The sequence below is a fragment of the Vicia villosa genome, unplaced genomic scaffold, assembly GCF_029867415.1.
Source record: "Vicia villosa cultivar HV-30 ecotype Madison, WI unplaced genomic scaffold, Vvil1.0 ctg.002165F_1_1, whole genome shotgun sequence".
Taxonomy (NCBI): domain Eukaryota; kingdom Viridiplantae; phylum Streptophyta; class Magnoliopsida; order Fabales; family Fabaceae; genus Vicia; species Vicia villosa.
Window position 1 is genome coordinate 14,865 of NW_026705858.1, and position 22,832 is coordinate 37,696.

A 22,832-nucleotide genomic window follows, 5' to 3' on the forward strand; every position below is an offset into this window, starting at 1 on the left:
TAAAAAAGCCCAAGACCCAAGGCTGCATATAAAAAGAACTGCAATCCTAATTTGGAACGCAGACAGAAGATTGTGTATTGTGAAGAACGGCTGTTCTGTAACTGTCTCTTGTGATCCACGCTATTATCTTTGATGATTGCGTTGGAATTAGTTTGTGTTTTTGTTGTGTCACTCTAAGCTTTTAAGCACGAGTGTGTGTCTCTTGATTGAAGCTTTTAAGTAGATCAAGGTGTGTTTTTGAAGTGTGTCTTCTATCTGTAATTGTTTATTGTGTATGTGTAATCACTGCTGTGATTGAGGGGGGAGTGGAATGGAGATATTCCATATCTAGGTAGAACCTAGGTAGAAGGGTCGTTGGGTAGTGATTAAGTGAGAAGTTGTAAACGGGGGAGTTTAGCTTTGAATTGATACTACTGATAGTGGACTTCATCCCTGGCTTGGTAGCCCTCAGAGTAGGTTGTTTGAACCGAACTGGATAAACAATTATGTGTGTTCTTTACTATTTTATGCTGTTTTGTTATTACTGTCTGTGTTGCATAATTGTGGATATCATAACATCCCGTTTCACATCGAGCGTGTGTTACTAGAATTTTCGAAATCGGACAGAAGCAAAATCGGCAAAAAAAGTCGGCCAAAACCGAAATTAAACCTCACCAACAGCTCCGGATATATCATTCTACTTGAGAAATATTATTTACACTTGCAAAAATTCAAAGTGGTTTAAAAGATACAACATTTTCATTTAGAACCGACGCGTCATGTCCACTTTGCAAAATTCGGAAAAGAAAGAAGAGCAAGCATACGATTCAGAAAATTCCAGCACATATTATCAATTATTAACACTCATTTAAATTCTACTTCCCACCTAGAATCAACAACTAAGCATCACGCAAAATGCACCACAATTTATTTCAAATTTTCTACACTTTCATGAGTCAAAAACAATGAATAACTACAATACTATCTCTTGAAAATTCTGCACTATATCCCTTTTATGCTACTATATTTCTAGCCATTTTCTTGTGCAAACAACAACTTCAATTATCCATTAACTTCCAACAATTTTAATAAAAAATTAGAGGCTCAAAATCATGTTTAGAACAACAATTAAGCATCATTCAAGAACCACGCAATTATCAACCATCAATCAAAACTTTTCAAGAGTTTTCTTGAAGCACAAACACATTAATGCTGCCTATTGAACAAATTATTCACTATATAAAAAATCAAGTTCAATCAAAACAACAACAACATTATCTATTTTTATCAACACTCATGAGTTGTGTTCAATCACGCAAATTATGACATTAAGACCAAGCAATTTTTAGCATATGACCATTTAATCTTCATCAAAACAACACAACAATATTATCACCAAATTGACTCATTCAATTTCTTAAACATAATATGCAATAGAAAAAATTTTCATGAACACACCATATTATCACATTCAATCATCAAGCAACAAGCATTCAAGCATTATGTTTAACTAATATCCACATTTGAAGTCTCCTTCAATCAACTCAACATGTATCAACAACTCAATACTCACACTTATCAATCCAATTATGTTCACTTCTAACCATTAAAATTCACACAATCAATTTCCCAAACACTTGGAGTTCAAGATTCTTAACCAACAATATTATCATAAACACAACAAATAACATCAATCCAATTGCAACAAATCTCACATAAACCATAACACAAATGAATCTCCAGCAACTATCCAAACATGATTCTCAGCTAATGGCAACAAAATCATCATCAAAATTTCAATAATCATGTAGTTCAAGAATACAACAACAAGCATAACATTTAAGAGCAGGATTATTACCGAATCACGATTGAAAAGAAGCTTGGAAGAAAGTAAAACGATGCTGATCCAGAAATGGTGGAGATCGACGGCTTGCGGCGGAATGACGAAGGAGACCCGTGATATCGCGACGTCGGCGGAGGTCCACGGACGGAATCGGAAGGGGAACGGTAGTTCGGTAGCGGCGCGGTGATCACTTGGTGACGTTCGGATCGGAAATGAGAGGAAGCTTCGGATAATTGATGAGTTTTAGTAATTTTCGGTTGTTGTGTTCTTGGTGTTCTTGAAGAAATTGTATGAAGTTGCTACAAAATTCAAAGAAAAAATGAGTTTGATTGGAGAGAAGTGAGAGCTAAATGAGAAAGTATTTGTGAGGAGAGAGAGTGAAATGTGATGAATGACTGAAAATAGTAGTAAAAGGGAATATATAGTGTAAGTGTGAATTGCCCGAAATACCCTCGACGTGTCTCTTTTTAGCTCATTTTCAAAGAAATGTGATTCGGCGCGAAATTCAGGAAGGAAACCAACGCCAACGCGAAGATGACCAAATTTGTAGATCATAGCCGCAAGAATTGTCTCGATCGATGAGCGTCAAAAAGTTACGTGCGTTTGACTGACGAGAAACGTCAGTTCATCTAGCGCGACAGTGTAGAATTTCGTGAGTACCACTCAAAGAACTTAATAAAACTCATCCTTCGGCTTGAACACGAAAGATGCAGAGAACATCGAAGCAATCCCGGCCTCGCGGGAATCAAGCTCATACCATCTTCTAAATGAGAATTACAATTTTTGCATTTTTATCGTACAAACAGAACTTCGCACCGCATTCTATTAAAACCATGATAACTCTTTATTATTTTTCTTTGATTTTCGAACGACAAAATAAACGTCCTTCATAACTTATGGCACGGATAAAGAGGACAAATTTTGGGATGCAACAAATACAACAATCCAATAATTCATCACACTTCATAATTAAATGCGTTCAACAATTACCACACATCGCACAAGCATTGCTAATTTTCCCCCAAATAACAATTACCAATTATCACATAAGCGCACAACAAATTTAAACATCACATAGCAACCAAAGTGACTTCAATTTAATTTCATGCGACTCATGCATGTGGTGCCAATGTGAACATCAAGCTCACCATTCGCGATTCAATATCTAGAACCAGAGCCCCGCTTTCGATCCGGACAAGACCAAAATCCACTAGTATGAACATATAGTTCACCTCTTTCGTTCCACATATGAACAAAGCCATGCTTCTGTTTCCATTCAAGGATAAAAGCCACCACTTTTGTTTCCACACAAGGATCAAAGCCAACAAATATGAACTTATAGTTCATCGCTTCCGTTTTCACAATAGGATCAAAGCCACCAAAATTGAAGTATTATCTCCCCATGAATGCATGTGCAACAAGATTCACAATATATGTGTTAGGGATGACTTTATGGTATTTGCATGGGTTATTATGACCAAGTTATGAGCAAAACTGAAGCAAAGTGTGCCAGTTTCATGTGTTTTTCAGTATGAATTAAATTACATATGTTTAGTTCATGTTGTGAAACGAATCGAATCACTTTAGGTATTATTGATGCAGGTTTGGAGCTGAAAAGTAACTTTATAAGAGTATGAAGAGGTAAGGAAGCTGGAAGAATCAAAAGACAAGCAAAAAGGAGAAATTTCCAACAGGGCGCGCCGTGAAGGATTCAAGCGCGCCACCCAAACCCTCTGCCTTGGGTCGCGCCACGGGCCTACGTGCCGCGCCGCGGAGGCGGCGTATCTAGCCCAACTCTTATAAATAGAAACCCTAGCTTCTAATTAAAGGTGATTCTTTGGTGAACGAAATTAAGAGAGAAACCTGATCCTAAAGCACAGAGCAACCATTGGAGAAAGATTCTACATCAATTGAAGAGATTCTATTGATCATGATGAATTCCTCAATCAATCCTTGTGTGTTCTTCATGTCTATGGAGAGCTAATTCTCTTTTGTTGAGTTTAAGGTAGTAGTTAACCCATGATTATGCAATACTATTGATTAATTCTTGTGAACAATTGTTTGAATTCATTATCAATAAGAAACCTTGTTTTTATGTTAAATCTTTGATCGAAAGAGAAGGTTCAACTTTTGTCCTAGGTTACTATATTGATTCATTCATAATTCACAGAGATGGAATTGTGAATGAGTTTTCATTCTTATCATGCTTTATTACTTTTATCAATATTGATATTCTTAGAGATCGAATCTCATACCGGTAGAAGTTCATCTAATTTGATCTGCAGACATGAGATCTAGTTTGAGGATTAATGAAGATAATAATTCAAGAGATGGTTCACTTATGATTTAACCCATACATGGCATAGTAATAGGTTGATGAACTCTAAAGCTCAACATATCTCTTTATCGTTAACCAAGTTTCAGCATTCTAGTTTTAATATTTGTTTAGATTTAATAGCATAATTGAAATAACAAAACAAACATCAACTATATTTTCTCACTCAAACTAATTTGTTATAGAACGGCAGTGATATTAAACTAATCCTTGTGGATACGATATATAGAAAATATTTACCCAAAAATACTTACAACAAATTGGCGCCATTGCAGGGGATTGGTGTCAATATTGCACGCATTGCAATAGCTTTTATTTTGACTTTTTCCTTTATTGATTCAGTTGGTTCACGCGTTTGTTAGTTTTTGCAGAATTTAGTGTATGCACAGCAAGGTTTCCAGCGATCAACTTCTTTTTGATCCCGAGATCGAAAGGACCGCTAGGAGATTAAATAACAAAACACGAAGGAGAGCAAGTATAGCAAGGGCAAGAGACAACACAACTGCGACATCGTCACAACCATTAGAAATAATTGACGAGTCGTCAGAAGGATTTTTCTTTCACGAACTATTTGCTGAAGAAGAACAAGAAGTCATCATACAACAAACTGTTGGAAACATGGCTGCCACAGTTCCATGCGCAAATAGTCCTAGACTTAATCCACAGTTCGCTAGGACAGCCACCAACGGGTATTCTATAGCTAATTTGTGCTAGTCCTTTCACAGGATTGGACCATGAAGAGCCATACACACATCTTACTCGATTCTAGGAGTTAGCAGGTACGACGGGTGTAGCTCAAGCTGATGAAGAAACATTATTCAAGAGGTTGTTTCCACACTCTTTACTATCTAAGGCAAAAGATTGGTACATGGATCAACCTGAAGCAGTAATGACTGATTGGAACACCTTAGAAGAAAAATTCTTGGTAAGGTTTTACTCTCAAAACCGATTCTTTGATGCAAAAACGGCAATAGCGGTATTCTCTCAAAGAAGTAATGAATCATTGAATGAAGCATGGGTTCGCTGAAGTTGATCAAATCCACATGTTCTGCAATGGTCTCACGCCTACAAACAAGACACTCTTGGATGCCACAGCTGGTGGGTCACTTATGTCCAAAACACCTGTTGAAACAACTCAAATAATTGAGCAAATTGCTCTCAATGATCGCCAAGGCAATCATGATCGAACTGTTAGAGATAAAAAGCCCAGAATGTTGGAGTTGAATAATAGTGATGCTCTATTGGCCCAGAATAAGTTGCTAACATCAGAAGTGGAGCTTTTGACACAACAAATGTCTAAAATACCACAACAAATCAAGGAACTGGATGGAGTCTCTAATTCCTATCAAATTGCCAAGTGTGAGTTATGCAAGGGAGATCATCAAACAGGATTTTGCCCACCAGTCTTGGAATTTTCTTTAAACTCTGGTATTGAAGTTTTATGTCAGTTTTGAAATTGTTTTTGTTGTGTATCCCAATTTAGAGTGAGTAGTACCAAAAACACAAAGAAAAGCTCAAGTGAAGAGTAATGAAAATGATCAACAATGGAGCAACATGCGTTTGAATGGTAGTGATAGTTTTTTTTGAAAAGCGACTGTCGCACGCTCGCGAAAAATGAACAGAGTCGCCACCAATATATTTATCCCATAAGGGAAAGGAATATCAGAAAACCTAACAAAGGAAGGAACAAGGTCTTGCGACCAGAGAATCAAGGTACGGGAGTCGGTTACGCGAGGGGAAGGTGTTAGCACCCCTCACGCCCATCGTACTCGATGGTATCCACCTATGTTTGTTTCTATCTAAAGGGTGTGTACTATGTCTATGTCTACATGCGAATGAATGCAAAAGAAATACGGGGAAAGAAAGGAATATTTACAAATGTGCTCGTTTAAGCCCCGCGACTTGATGCCTGCGTATCCTTTTCAGGGATCAGAGCGTCGTAGTTCGGCTCACGATTTTCTGTTTGTTTTTGTGTTTTTTAGTTTGGCGGCGTTAACGCTCGCGCTCTTGCATAAGGGGACAGCCTAGGATGCAATAGAGCGGAGATAACAATGCCCTTAAGAGAAAGAGATGAGAGAGAGACTTTGAGCGTTTCGAGGAAATCCCTTAAGCAAGGGAAACTCGAGTTACTCTTTGGTTGGTGTTTTTTAGAAGTTGGGAACTTACGCCTGAATGGGACCCTTAAGCAAGGGAGATCCAAGCACTCGAACATTCCCTTAAGCAAGGGACGTTCAAGCTTCCATTCCCTTTTTAAGAATTTTCACTTTGATTATTAGTGTTTTAAGTGTTTTCTTTATATTTTTTATGGGGAATTTTATTCAAGTATTTATTAGATGTTTTAGTGTTGGAAAGAAAAAGAATGCAAGAAGGGAACTAATCCTAAGTTCTAATCTAAGTTGTCTAATTGTTTATTACTTCTAATAGAAGTGAGGGAAGAGTTATCTAAGCATTTCACAATATATTGAAAATATTCACAAAAAGAAAAGAATTAAAGTCTAAACTATTCATGAAAATTATTCACAAGCAAAGGCATTTTTATTCATGTAAGAAACTAATTTCAAGGATTAACAAAAGAACTGTTTATTTATATGGTTTATCAACCAATCAAAGATCAAAGGAAACAACAATTAAAAAATTCAATTAAAAGAAAATAATATTCTAAAAAATCTAATTTGGTGAAAAAATGTTTTTGTCAATTTTATTTAAAAAGGATGAATTGATATGCAAAAAGAATTAAAGGAAAATCAGTTTTATTATTTGCTTTTATTATTGCAAAAGGGGGTGCAGAAGTATTTACCAAATGAACTAAATCAAGCAAGAGCAAACTGGGCCAGAAAAAATAAGGGGTGGAGATAGCAGTCCACGCACAGGGCCCAAGTTCACAAAGCTTGTGGTGCATTGGCAAATGGGGAGTGCAATCAGTAGGAGAAAATAGGCCCAAGTGATTAAAACCAAATCGTGGCCCAGATCACATGCATTACCATTATTTCATTTTATTGTCAGACTTTATTTCATCTTTTATGTGGTTCAGCGTTTATTCAGCATAGCATGTATTATTTTATCATATAGTTGGAATAAAACGTGACATAAGGGCAATACACCAACATGGCATCAATCAGTTCTGATTCAACTTAAGTATAATGGGACAAAAATAGAGTATTATCCAATCCGTCCTCGCCACTTCATCACCTAATGATTAAAGCATGATAAACTAGCAAACTAATGGGAAAACTAACCAATCCAACACTGCCACGTAATCGCGACGAAGGAAGAGGATAACACACATGCAGACGCCGGAGATGCCTTCTCCGATCGTCTTCTCCGACAATCCGGCCACCGGCGACCAACAAGACTGCCCAGAAACGAGCAACTCCGCCACCTTCCGACTAGGATTTTCGTGCCGAGCACGAATCTAGCCTTAGTTTTCTCTAACTCTCGCTCTAACGCACTAACCGAAGCGAATCTTAAAAGCATACTCTTCAAGAACTCGAGTAAAATTCATTCTAAGCACAGGTACACGTTCATGTTAGCTCGCTGAGTTCTTATATATGTCTTAAACGAGAGAATACGCACCATAACACACTAACTGAATTCAAACATAAGAATCAAAGCTCCACAATATGCTTGCATCTCATACCAATATATGTTTCATCTACTAATCTACGCATGACGAGAAGGTTTCAAGGCTTACCTGGACGATTCTTGGACTGAAGAAGATTAGAGAATTCCTTGGATCTTGAAGCTCTCGATAGGGACGATGATGATGATGATGTGAAACGTTCTACTCCGCTAAAAACTAAACTCAAGTCTTCACTAGTCTTTTGAGACGAAGCAGAGGCGAAATCCTAACTGAACTTGTTGAGAACTTTGGGAGATCCATAGATCAATGATGACTATGTGAGGACGGAGGTGACAGTTATGATGATTATGGAGGTGACTGATGTATCAAGGAAGTGGCTCCAGTGACATTCGGATCGGAGAATATTAGTTATGGTGGTGTTGTGATGAAGGTTGAAGGTGGTTCATGGCGGTTGAAGGTAGTTACGGTTAGTTATGGAGGTGGTAGGTGGAGAGAAGAGTTTGTTATGGTGGTTGGTTGAAGATGAAGATGAGAGAGGGTGGAGTAGAGAGAAGAGAGTGATGAGAAAATAGAGATGAGAGAGTGAGAAAAAAATGAGAGAGTGTGGTTGTGATGTGAAAACTGAAAATGAAGAATGGAAGTGTGTGTGAGTGAGTGAATAAAATCGTGAAAATGAGAAGTGAGAGAGAGGGTTGTTTTTATAGTGTGAGTGCAAGATGAATGAGATGCTTTTCCTGAATGTGGAACTTGGAATATGCAATTGCAGCAGCTTTTCTCATTTTTTGAATGTGGGACTTGTAGTGTGTTGTGTAGTAGTGGAGCTTTCTCTTGCATGGCTTGCTTGCATGGAACATTATGGCAATGGCTAAGTATTGAAACAGTTTCAAGTTGCTCACTTTAAGGCCCTATAAACTGCCAACCAAACAACTAAAAATCATGGCCTTTCGATCAATGGAAAGAGGGCATATAGTGGATCAACTTTGGTGTTGGAATTATTGAGAGATGATACATGGAACTCTCTCAAATTTGTTTGGAACATGGAAGCATTCCATTATGCTGGTACATGCGTGCATGCAGCAAGAGGTTGGCTCATGTCTTAGCCCGAGCGGAACATTATGAGAGGGTCACTTTAGAGCTTTATATCTCCTTGATCATGTTGCCAAAATTAATGCACATTAGCTCAATGGATAGAGGGTATGGCAAGGAGTCATTTGAGACCAAGCTTGTTCAGTATGGAGACTTGTGGAGGAAGAAAATCGAATCTGAATCTAGCCCACCATATGCTTGATGATATGCATGCGTGCCCAGAATTTTATGCCCAGCCTTATGCTGCATCCTGGCCAGTGTGAGGGCATGACTTTGGGGGCTTGCCATTTATTCAATATTCATCCAATTCACTCAATTCTTGTTTCAATGGATAGAGGAGATGGCAAGGAAGAGATGAATACCAAGTTTGCACTCATGGCACTTCTGTAGAGCTCTAAAATTGGCTTGAGATTTGGCATGCCATGTGTTTGTTAAAATGCCAGGTCATGACCTGACTTGTGACCTGGATTGTGACTTCGTTTGAATGAGTTTTCAGGAACTTCACACCACTTTAACTCTTCATGCAAGCTTCAAATGAAAAAGTGCCCAACTACAAAGTTGTTCTCCTCCATGAGAGGAACAACTTTGATGTTGGAATTTTCTTCAAAAAATGCCTTTTGCCACGTGTAATCTGGTGCTGAAGTGGGCTGCCCAACAAGATTTAAAGTTCCAAAATATTTTCTAAGTGTTGGAAACTTTCCATTTTTGTTATTTTTTCTATTTTTTGCAACTTTTTGTCAAACTCCCGATTTTGACCATTGTTTGACTTTTCTTGCCCGATTTTCCACCAAAAGTCAATATTTGAATAATTCTTCTGATTTTGACCCAAAAGTCAACTGTTCTGATTTTTCCGACTATTGATGAAATTCCCGATTAAATCTCTTCCAATTAAATCCAGTCACACAAACACCCCCACATGGTCAGCATGAGAAGTTTTCCACACATAGAAGCCATTCCCGATTAAATGTTGACCAGAAGGTCAACTGGTTGACTTTGGTCAAAGAAACCCTGATTTAAGGAACCAGATGATTTGCAAGCTTGCACTCTTCAATCAATGCCCTGATTTGAAGCAGAGAGACACCCCAATCCAGGAGGACTTCAATGAACATAGAGCCACATGATTATACCTCAGTTTTCTTATTCTCTGATCAAACTTCTTTGCAATGGAGCTTTTTCTTGCTAGCCTTTGAATAGTACCCATGGTATGGATGCATGAATATGAGTTATAACCTAAGCGATGTATGTACATGAATGCAAAGCCTAAGCCAGTTAGAAGTTAGAGGGTAGGACAAATTTGGGGTATGACAGCGACAAAACAGGTAAAATTCTAGCACTCCCAAACTTTTGATACGAGTATGAAACTTAAGTTGCTAGTAAATTCCATTGGAAGTTTCTTGTTGATACATTTTAATTGTTGGATCGGTTAGCCTTTAACCATTGTGAGGAAAACCTCCCACTTTTTTACTAAATGCAGGAGACCATCAATCCTGTTGACATTTTTTGTATCATGCTAAACCATAGTAGGCGTTATCTTGTGAAAATATGTTAAAAGGACTAAGGCAATTGTTTCAAATTGAGAGTTGCTTAGCCAAATCTGTTCTTAATTCTGTATTGTGAGAGTGGGATCCTTTGCCAACCATTCTTTGAGCTTGAGATCAAGAAAAAAATCGATGAATTCAAAAGAAAGAAAAGAAAATTTGAATCTTGATCTCAATGAAATTTTTGTTGCTAAAACATCAACCACAATCTTTGGTGATATGTTTTCTTCTTTACCTTTTTAGAAAGTAGGGGAGCATTCATAAATCAGATGAGAGGTTGACATCCAAGTTGGGGAGAGGAAAGCCAAAAGAAGGAACAAGTTGAAAAAGGGCAAGAAAAGATAAAAGCTCTACAGTTAAATGAGATGGAACAAGAAGAAGTTCCAAAAAAAAACGAAAAAGAATTTCATAAATCAAACTGTGAGAGCAGGTGAAAGTGGTTAGAAAAATGAACTGCCAAGGTAAATAAAAGCAGGAAGACAAAAGAGATGATTAGAACGCTTCCCTAAATAGGATATCCTTTGAACATCTTCTTTTTCTTTGACTCTAAACCACATTACAAGCCTAGAAAGACCTTTCAATTTTTAGATTTCACAAGATTTGATGCTACTTTTGGGAAACGTATGATATGAGTAATTGTTGATTTGATTGTTTAGATGAGTGTTCAACCCTTTGTCTATTCGTCATATCTTTTGACGAGTGTTAGTGCTGGTTGTTGCACCCCAAAATTTGCCCTCTTTATTTGAGCTATAAGTTATCCAGGACGTTTATTTCGTCACTCAAAAAAGGAAGAAAAATAATAAAGAGTTTGCATGGTTTTAAGGAGATATGGCATGAAATTTGGCTTATACGGTGAAACTGCGAAGAAATTCCTAAGTCTTACATGGAAGGTGCTAGGAGCTAAGTCCCTGCGTGGCCGGGACTTTTGTGACGTTCTCTACAACTTTTGTGTTTGACTGAGAAACCAATTCCATGAGGAAGGTTGTCAAATTTGCAAATTACTGGAGTGTTCACAGTGAAAAATGGTGTTGAATGTAGATTTTCGGCCCTTAGAAAATTCATATCTCATGATCCGCTTGTCGGATTCGCTCGAAAATTTAACTGAAGCTCCATGCCATTATTAACGAGATTTCATATCTTCGGGCCGTCGACCAATTATGCATCAAAAATGCCCAGTATTTTGAAGATTGTCGTAATTTTTCAGTGAAAGGTGTGTTTTCGGGTATGTCGCGACAAGTTTGAAAATTCATAACTTCTTCGATTTTTATCGTATGAAGTCCATTCCAGTGGCATTTTCTCAGAAATTTCGTTAGCTTCGATTCATTGTCACACATGCTTATTCATATTTCGAGCCGAAGATGGAGTTTTATCGAGTTCTTTGAGCGGTACTCACAAAATTCTGCACAGTCGCGCCAGGTGAATCAACGTTTCTCGTCATTCAAACGCGCGTAATTTCTTCATCGCTTATCAGATTGAGACGATTCTCGCAGCTACGAGTCACAAATTTAGTCATCTTCGAGTTGGCATTGGTCTCGTTTCGGAACTTCACGCCAAGTCACATTTCCTCAAAAACGAGCAAAAAAGAGATAATTAAGGGCGTTTTGGACATTTCACCACTCATACTATATAAGTCATTTTTCTTCACATTCTCTCATAACTTCAATTCACCAAAAATTATAAAAAACACTTTCTCTCAATTCTCTCTCAATTTTCTTGCATCAAAACTACAAAAACTCACAAAAACTTCATCAATCTTCATCAATTCAAGATCAAATCTCAAGAACAAATGAAGATCCAAGCAAGAGTGAAGAATCTCCTCTCTCATTGATCATCAAATTCGGATCTCTCTTTCTCCCCAAAGCTAGGGCGCGCCACTCTCTCCTTCTCATCTCTTGGATTTCGTTGCTTAATTCGACATTGATCATGAGGATTTTTTATTGCGGATGATAGATCTATGATAATTGATGATGATAATTGCTTGTTGATTGAATGATTCGTGTTGATCTTGATTATTTGATTGAATTCGAGATTTACCAATGAATTGTCGTTGATGATACATGCATGTTGCTTATGATACAAGAAATCATATGCTAAGTGTTTGATCATTTGAGTGTGTGAAGTGTTTGTGCTTAATTTTGAGTGTTAGCATGGGATAATGAGTAGTTGATTGATGATACATGTCGATTATGCTTAATTGAATAAATTTGAGTTTCGGTGATGAGTTAATCTTGAAGTTGTGTTCATAATGTCTATGCTCTAATTGTTGCATGATAAGTGTTTGTCGAAATGCTTAGTTGAGGTCTTTGAGTGAGAATTCGTGGAACCTTGTGGCTTTTGAACTTTAATTGTTGTTACTTGTTGATAATGATCGAATCTGGAATCGGTTGAAATCTCTTTATCACTAGCACCATACTTGTTCATGTTTTGTTAGAATATCGTGTGTCGACTCGTTGCTATTGTTTACATTTGCCAAAGCATGAAATGTTTGTTAACAAGGTGCTTAAATTGTGCAATCATTGATATGTGAAGTCATGGTTAATCGTGGATTCTTGATCTTGCTTTCGATGCTCATAATTGCTAATTCATGCTCTTGGTGCGACACCGACGCGTCGATTGTTGGAAAATCTTTTGGTGTTAATTTCATGTTTGAATTGAATCTTATATGTTGCACAAGGTGGAGAATTTTGGCCCTTAATTGCATGTTTTATCATTGCTCGCAAGACGTTCATTTGTGGTGGATTGTATTCCGATTGCTCGGGCGAAAATTTGGGTTTTTTGCTGTTTTTGCCTGTGTAGGTCGACCTATATCCCTGGTAGGTCAACGCATATCCTTCGTGTGACTCTCGGGTTTGCGCATGCAGACCCAATAGGTCGACGCATGCACCCAGTAGGTCGACACATGCACCCCGTGGATCGACGCATGCTTTCTGCAGGTCAACGCATAGACTTTCTTGCCTGTCTCGGGTTTGCGCAGGCCGACCCTGTAGGTCGATGCATGCCCTGTTTAGGTCAACGCATGCCCTGTTTAGGTCGGCGCATGCTTTCTTCGGGTCGACGCATAGCTGTGTTTTTGCTTGTTTTACTTCCTAATTTCAATCTTTCATATCTTTTTACTCGTAACTCCGATTTGCACATTCTTTATATCGTTAGAAAGCTTGTGAAACGTGCTATCTCATGAGATGATTGGTATTGATTTATTTTAGTTTATTCATGTTTTTTTCCCTTTGAAATTTGTTTTCCATTTCGAGTTTGTGTTAATCATTCATTTTCTCTTAGCTTATAATGCAATAACGCAATTCTGATTGCGGTGTTTGTTATCTCTAACTTGTGTGCTAGTGTGCAAGGCATTTGGAAAGTTACCGAGCAACACCTACATCATTTGTGTTCCGCTTTATTTGCGGGACGCAATCTCATTCTCTCATATCGTGTTCTCATCTTAGAGACACGCATCTTTTACTTTATATCTGTTTGCTTGGATTGCCTGTTCCTCTTGCAGGTGTATTGTGATTGTGCTCGATGCACACATCGATGTGTGGTTTATTTTCACGTCGTTCATCCTTGTTGCTTATGCGGTTAATCGGTGTGCTAACCATTTGCTATTGCCTTTGCTAGCTCGCTCGCGAGATCCTTAGTTTTCTTTCTCTCCTTGTTGTGGTTTACAGATCATAATCCGTTGGTATTGATCGCGTTTCATTTTATTTTTCTCACACTTTACTGCCTTTTTGCATCATCCTTCAACATGAGAAGTAGGACTTAGACATTCATCTGGCCAAGCCCTCGAAAGAGGCTCTGTTTTTGTTGGTGTGTTTATATTTGTGCTTTGCGGCAAGGAGTCACGGTGTAATAAGACCTTAATGGCGCTCCGTTAAGTCCTCATGGAAGGCATGCAGAAAGGGTTAGCAATCAATCCCCGCCCAGTCACATCGAGTTCGTTCAGTATGCGCACGCTACTCGTGGCTCGCTTCTGAACCAGCACAAGATCTTGTTATCGAGTATGTCAGGAAAAGGGTTCATGCAATCGGACCCCCCTCATTTCCTATAGCTCACGTCGCTCGACGTTGACGCTCGGTGTACGCACGCATCGTTTTCCTTTTGGATCTGTGACGGCTTGGTTGCTGAGAGGGACTCGCTCCTCTTGTCTATGGCCTGATCATTTTTGCGAGGTCTAATGCTTGGTTGACTCGGGTGATCCGCTCCCCTTGGCTATGGCGGGACCGCTTTTCTACTACTCGGCCTGCGCCGGTGGTTTTGTTTGCTTTACAAGCGGAGCTCGTTTGTGTGATATTCTTGTGTGTTGTTTTCGTTTTCCCCCGTAGGTTGCTAGCTTAGGTTAGACTTGTACCCTTTGTATGATAACATAGGTAGAAAGATTTCCCCACTTAGCTTAGGTTTTCCTCATGCATTCTTTAAAACACAAACCATAATCTTTGATTTTATTTTCTTAAGAGCTTGTTACTTCCGCTCCATTCCCAAGCATAAGCCTCCAAAGGTCGGGTAGCGGAGTGCGAATGTAACTCGTTCACCTAAAAAACACAAAACAAACCGAAACTAGTTAGCCGAGCTACGGTACCTCTGATTCCTCAAAAAGGATACGTAGGCAGCGGGGTAGGGCCCGTGCGAGTATAACTCTTTCTTTTCCCTACATTTTGCATGCATTTTAGTCTAGATTAGCGCAGTTTGCTTATACACCCATAGTTTTAGACACAAGCGTGGATACTATCGAGTACGATGGGCGCGTGGGGTGGTGCTAATACCTTCCCCTCGCGTAACCGACTCCCTTACCCTTTTTCTCTGGTTGTGAGACCGTTGTTTTGTTTCGTGGTTTGCTGGCATTCCCTTCCTTTTCAGGATAAATATGTTAGTGGCGACTCTGTTAATTTTCACGGTAGAGACACTAGTCTAACTGCTATTATGTAGTGTTTTGAACTTTCCGGTGGTAATTTATGTGCGGAGTTTGTTTCATATGCGTATCTTGAGTTTATGGTGTGATGAATTGCTCTTGGATTGACCTTTGATGTGAACCATTCAAATTTTGTTAAAAGAAAATTGGTTGCATGATTGTTGAGAAAGATCATTGCCTTCACTAAGGTGAGTACTTTTGTTTAGGGACAAACAAAACTCTAAGTTGGGGAGAGTTTGTTAGGGATGAATTTATGGTATTTGCATGGGTTATTATGACCAAGTTATGAGCTAAACTGAAGCAAAGTGTGCTAGTTTTATGTGTTTTTCAGTAAGAATTGAATTACATATATTTAGTTCATGTTGTGAAGCAAATCGAATCACCTTGGGTATTATTGATGCAGGTTTGGAGCTGAAAAGTAACTTTATAAGAGTATGAAGAGGAAAGGAAGCTGGAAGAATCAAAAGACAGGCAAGAAGGAGAAAATTCAAGCAGGGCGCGCCGCGAAGGATTCAAGCGCGCCGCCCTAAACCCTATGCCTTGGGTCGCGCCGCGGGCCTACGTGTCGCGCCGCGGAGGCGGCGTAACCAGCCCAACTTTTATAAATAGAAACCCTAGCTGCCAATTAAAGGTGATTCTTTGGTGAACGAAATTAAGAGAGAAACTTGATCCTAAAGCACAGAGCAACCATTGGAGAAAGATTCTACATCAATTGAAGAGATTTTATTGATCATGATGAATTCCTCAATCAATCCTTGTGTGTTCTTCATGTCTATGGAGAGCTAATTCTCTTTTGTTGAGTTTAAGGTAGTAGTTAACCCATGATTATGCAATACTATTGATTAATTCTTGTGAATAATTGTTTGAATTCATTATCTATTAGAAACCTTGTTTTTATGTTAAATTATTGTTAAATATTTGATCGAAAGAGAAGGTTCAACTTTTGTCCTAGGTTACTATATTGATTCATCCATAATTCGCAGAGATGGAATTGTGAATGAGTTTTCATTCTTATCATGCTTTATTACTTTATCAATATTGATATTCTGAGACATCGAGTCTCGTACCGGTAGAAGTTCATCTAATTTGATCTGCAGACATGAGATCTAGTTTGAGGATTAATGAAGATAATAATTCAAATGATGGTTCACTTATGATTTAACTCATACATTGCATAGGAATAGGTTGATGAACCCTAAAGCTCAACATATCTCTTTTATCGTTAACCAAGTTTCAGCATTCTAGTTTTAATATTTGTTTAGATTTAATAGCATAATTGATATAACAACACAAACATCAACTATATTTTCTCACTCTAAATAATTTGTTATAGAACGGCAGTGATATTAAACCAATCCCTGTGGATACGATATATAGAAAATATTTACCCACAAATACTTTCAACAATATGCAATTAAGATTATTACACAACTTTAATTATCCAAGCATATCACAATAATTCGCACAATTCGAATTACCGACCAAAATGTTGCACAACATGCATACATCATCAATAAAGCATTCACATAGCATTTATTAATCACAAATAATATATAACATACGTGACAATCAATGTCATTCTCAAAAATCACCAAAAACAACATATACATTTGCTAAATTTAAGCATCATGTATACATACAATTATCAAAATATATGCAATTAAGAATTGTCCATATAATCTTAACATTAAAGCATATCACCATAATTCAACATATTGAATTATCCACCAATTTTACAAAACAAATTCATCATATATTAATCACAACAATGCTTAACAATTAGCATTCATCAATTCCATATATCACAATTAGCACATGGTACACAATACCAATACATGTTATTCCCAAATAACATTAATCCATGACATACACATACACAATTACATGTCATTTACACAACCACAAAATAATTAGGTCATCTAGTGCTAACTGATTCAGTTTCATCACAAAGATCATTGCAATAGTTTCCTAACGCTTCAAACGGCGCGTCAAACGAAAACCCGATTCAAAAGTTATGGCTTTTTAAATTTTTCGAAGAAATTTTATTTTTTTACTCACGGGAACCCGGTTCCCCTAATTGGGAACCCCAGTTCCCCTAATTGGGAACCCCAGTTCCCAAAGTTACTTTTTTTGGGAACCCGGTTCCCCTATTTGGGAACTCGGGTTCCCCTGAACCAGAACCAAAAATCTGCTATTTTTCCCTGCTACGAAATTTCTCATTCAAACCCCAAAAATCTCAATTTTCACAATAATCTAGTAGCATTTATTTGATAAATTATACAAATGTTATAACAACCAATTCAACACAATTCACATCATCAATTTCACACAACAAACATCAAAATTTCATCAATTGGGTAAAACCCCATAAAACCAAATAATGAGAACTCAATACCTACAATCATGCATATAAGGGTTTCTAATCATGGTTCTATCATGGGTTATCGACATAACAACAAAGAACATGATTATTCATACAAATTCATGGATTTCTACCTAAATCCTAACATAGAAAGTTGTGCAAAGTGAGATGAAGAATCCTAAACATTCAAACGACCTATTGCATACAATACATACCCATAACAACAAGGATTCTCCCTCTTACCTCTTGAAGATTCCTCTTATTTTAGGTTTTCCTTCTCATTTCTCTTTTCTCCTCTTTTTTCCTCTTTCTCTTCTCTTTTGTTCTCCCTCTTTTCTTCTATCAAATGAAAGTTATGATACTAACATAATCTCACCCTTACTATCTTTCTTTAATTAAATGGGCTTAGTCACACACACCCCCTTATTACTATCACTTCTAATAGTTAGGCCCAATAACTATTAATTCATTATTCTACCAATAATTCAAATAACTCAATTAACACAATAACACACAATTAAATAATTAACATATCACTTAATAATTAAATAATCAAACTTATAATAAATAATTATTTAAATAAATAAATAATAAAAATCGGTATATTACAATAGCCTTCCCATAGTGTAAATTGAGTGCAAATTGTGACGTGTTCCAGTTCCAAGCGGGAATCGAACCTATTGGTGGGGATCTTTGGAGATAACGATGACTAATTTTGCAACACCCCATACATAACTGACTAGTATTTTATGCATGAAACGTTAAAATTGATATTGAGTACATATAAAAGCTAAATATACAAGAAGATTCATAATACAACACAACATGAAATCCTATTCACAATTACAAAACAGGTGTCTTCAATGGATCTGCACAGCGGAATATGAAACTAATAAGGTCTTCGAGCCATCATCACTTCCAAGTCTTCAATCTAAACCTGCTACTAATCAAACGCTACCGAGCTGCACCTGAAAAAGATAAGTTGATTGGGGTGAGATTACTAAATCTTAGTGAGTTCCCCTATCCTATGGGTCCACTCGGATCTACAGGGTACATGCATTATAAAACGAATCTACCATTGATTCGGGGTTTATCCTCACATCCGGTACAAGTACGGAGCAACCAAGTGATTCATCCACCATTGGACTCATCTTACACAAACACACAAATATATAAACAAACAAGTATGCAAACCCATACCCATGTACGGGGAATCCAGAAGTGTAACAATACCTCGGCTAGATTATAGAATAAATACACCCTCGATGAGTTCACCCATGCCTATTGTCAAGGGACTTGTACAAGCACACTGCAAGATGGTTAAACAGGTTTGCACAAGCCTAAATGGCCGCGAGATGACCTTAGCCTAATTGGCGTCATTGTCCCATTAACCTTCTTCACGCAAGTGAGTTACGTCGAGTACAAACCGCCACTTTGACGCATGAGCCCATTGGGCGAAAGCCTAGCATTAGTCTACTTGACTTCACTAGAGGTGAGTTACTCATTATGTATTAGCCTATGTGGCCACATAACCCCACCATACCGAGAACGCAAGTGTGTTAATGCCAAGTGAGTAAAATGCCCTGCGACCTTCACAAGCACAATGCAACGGTAGCTCAGGTGCACGTCATTCGATCAATACACATGATCGGACTATTCCATTGGACCACAAAGCCCGGGAAGACTCATTGACTACATAGTCGGAGTAACATCCCAACCTAGCCCCCGGCCACTTTGATTCAAGCATACGCAAATACGACATAATGTCGAAATCACACAATGCAATCAATCCCGAATGTTTAACCGAAACAACGGGTACTAGCAAGATATCCATATTTCATCACATATCATATTAATATAATGCATCAATTAATAATCCACATATTCAAATCAACACATCCATGATCATATACCACATTAGCATGTTCAAATACTAGATAAACAAGTTTCTGACGACTAAGGAGGCATTCGGTTCCCTATACGGAACGGAACTGCTCTCGGAGGAAATAGTAACATAAAACTTCACCCGACAAGGCTCACTAAGCGGGGTTCCAATATTATTAAATCAAAAATTTTGGTTTAGGGACCAATTTTATTAGATATTACATCTAACTAGCTTTCCAACGATATAAACTTTGCGCAATTCCGATACCCGAGGCGAAAGTTATGAACTTCTAAAGTTTGCAAATTTTTCCATTTACGCCCAGGGTAACCGGTTACCCAGAAGCCAGTAACCGGTTACTGGCATACAAAATGCCCAACAACGCATTTTTCAACAACGTAACCGGTTACCCATAGACCCGTAACCGGTTACACTGTATCAGAATGTGTTTTTCTACATTTTAAGAGTTCTAAACTAGACCCAAACTCTCCTAATCAATTCCAATCATCATAATTCAATTCTAGACGAATTTCCAACATGCAATCGTGATCTAATGTACACATTACATACATAAAACACAATCTCATCATTAAATCAAACATGCATCAAGTTAGCTCACACTAAAATCCTTAACATGCAAATTCTTCCCAAAATTCTACCCAAGCTTTCTAATTAATGGAACTCGCCTTGGATTTAGAGAGGTTAGGATGGTGTTAATGCAGCCTTTGAACTCTCCTCTTGCCCAAAGGTTCACCTTCTTCATCATCAAATTCGTAGCTGCACTTTACACACATTCAGCTTGGATAACTCAACTTTGAACTCGTTTAAATCCATCAATACAACACCTACGAATGCAAACCATATATCCAAATCGAAGAGAATTTTGTCAACTTTCCGAAAAGTTCTAATTCGTCTCAATCGGAGTTACGAGCAGAGAGATATTACAGTTTTAATGGAGCTGTACCAAGAGTTGCGAAAATGGAAAATGAAGAACTTCTTTCTCCTCCTTCTCTCTTGTTTCAATAGCTCTCTCTCACTTCTCTTTCCCACCAAAATATGATTTAGAATGACAACTTCTACCAACTACTAATATTCCATGCAACTTGTCTTTAAGGTCCCAAATGTCCCTCAACTAAACCATTATTACTAGATTGCCATCTTGTCCAATATTAACCAATCTCTTTGGATTTCTCTACCAATCTCTTTTGTTCCAACTTATTTTAAAGACACACATGCTACCTCTTTACTTAGAATAATACTAATGTGCCCTCTAATTACCTTTTAACCAATTAAATGATAATTAACTGGTATCGGAGAGTCGGGGTATTACATTCTCCCCCCTTTTAAATAGAATTCGCCCTCGAATTCCTTACCATCACCATGAAAACGAGTTCTTGGCGTCCTCTTCTAACGAGGGAACGAAATGCGCTCACATACCTCCTTCGGGTACTCTCACGACTCTGCCCGAGTCGCTCCATCTGAGGATACTTATTCCGCCAAACACTTGTGTTCTACTGATCATGGTCAGAAGCCTTAATCTTCACGCAACACGTCTATTCAGGTACTTCGTCTTGACATACCTGGGGAAAGATCCTTCCAAGTTCCTAGACCTTTACCGTTCTATACTGGACTTCCATGACTTCAGGAATCCTAATAATCCACTCACGTCGGATATCCGTCGTTCAATATCTGGTGTGCTCACCTTTGTTTCAATACCTATTACTGATTCACTCAGCTCCTTAAATTACTTTCCATCCAAGAATTCCTGCCACAATATTCATTTCTGCGACAACACTTCAAATTATTCTCCACCAAAGTCCATACAATGACGTTAAGTGTTAGCCAAATGCCTTGGTCTGAACTTCTGGTTTCCAAAGTGTTAGGATGGTTGTCCCAAGTTTACCTTTAATTATACAACTGAATCTCCTTACTTTAACCCTTACTCCAGTTTAGACATGACAACTGTTACCGTAAACCGCAAAGGTGTAATCATCTTGCAACTACTTGACATTCGAAAACTTCACACAAGATTCTACTGATGAGAGGTGAAATTCAACAGCTGACCTGCAATCTTTGTCCAAGTCTTCCTGCACGATCATAGTACATAAGACATAACCACAAAGAACTTGCGCTAATTGAGAATCCTCACTGGTCTTCAGCATTTTTGCGGTCACGATACTCTGACCCACCCTTGGTGCTTACAAGCTCAATTGATGATCTACGAATATCAAACCACATGCCATCTATAAGGTGTCTTTCCAAGTTGGTCCACCGACAATGCCCCTCGAGATTAGGGTGGATCCTCGAGAGGGACTGAGATGAACGAAACGCTGCTTCAACAAGTTTCTCTTAGGAATATACTTCCATCCCAATATAAAATCCTACGAGTATTTCGTCCATTCCTACCTCCAGACTTATTCAGCTATTCCTTTATCCGTTGCGCTACTCTGATTTCAACCATCCACGTATGTCTCGAGATTCTCTGAGTCACGCTATATCCACAATCCACTTAGTTTCAATACTCTACTGGGCATTACTCAATCCTTCTATGTAGTCGTCCAATTACAATATGTACCAGAACTTCACGCGCACTCCTTGCCAACTATTCCTCAAGGTTGAGTACTTCTCAGAACTAAGTCTCTATTTACTCTATCATTCTGGGTCAGGTCCATTCAACACGTCTTTAGTCATACACTACGGTTCCATAACGTTAAAAGCCAAATAATCATTGACTTAGAGATTCGTCTCTCATCATTGATTTCCAAAACGCATAACTATTATGTCTTCCCTTACAACAAGTCTTGTTACTTAACCGGTATAACGAACCATTCATAAACGCACTGTTGATCATGCTAACTCTGTCAGTTACATAGTTTCCTCCCTACCATGCAACTTCATGATCTTGGTGGGATCACACCTCTAATAACTTATGTGACTTACTGATATAAAAATTCTCCCTCAGTCACACCCCATCCACACAGTCATCTAGTGCCCTTTTTCGCTTTGAATCTGATACTAAATTGACTTCCTCGGCTGCATCCCTCATTGCAGTGCTTCTAACGATCAGAGTGTAGTCACAATGCAAGAAATTGCACCTTGCACCCTGAACATCTCTTATGGACTTCTTAGAACTTCTCAACCAAACTTCTATGCCTTGCCAGGACTAACACTCCTTCACTCGGAACGTCTACAGACACTCTACCAGATACGTCACACATCGTGCCAATCCAAGATACACCTCGCCTATTCCGTCAGTGGTCGTCAATGATCTAGGATAGCCACTCAATATGCTGACCAGGATATCATGATCGAACAAGAGTCCCACTC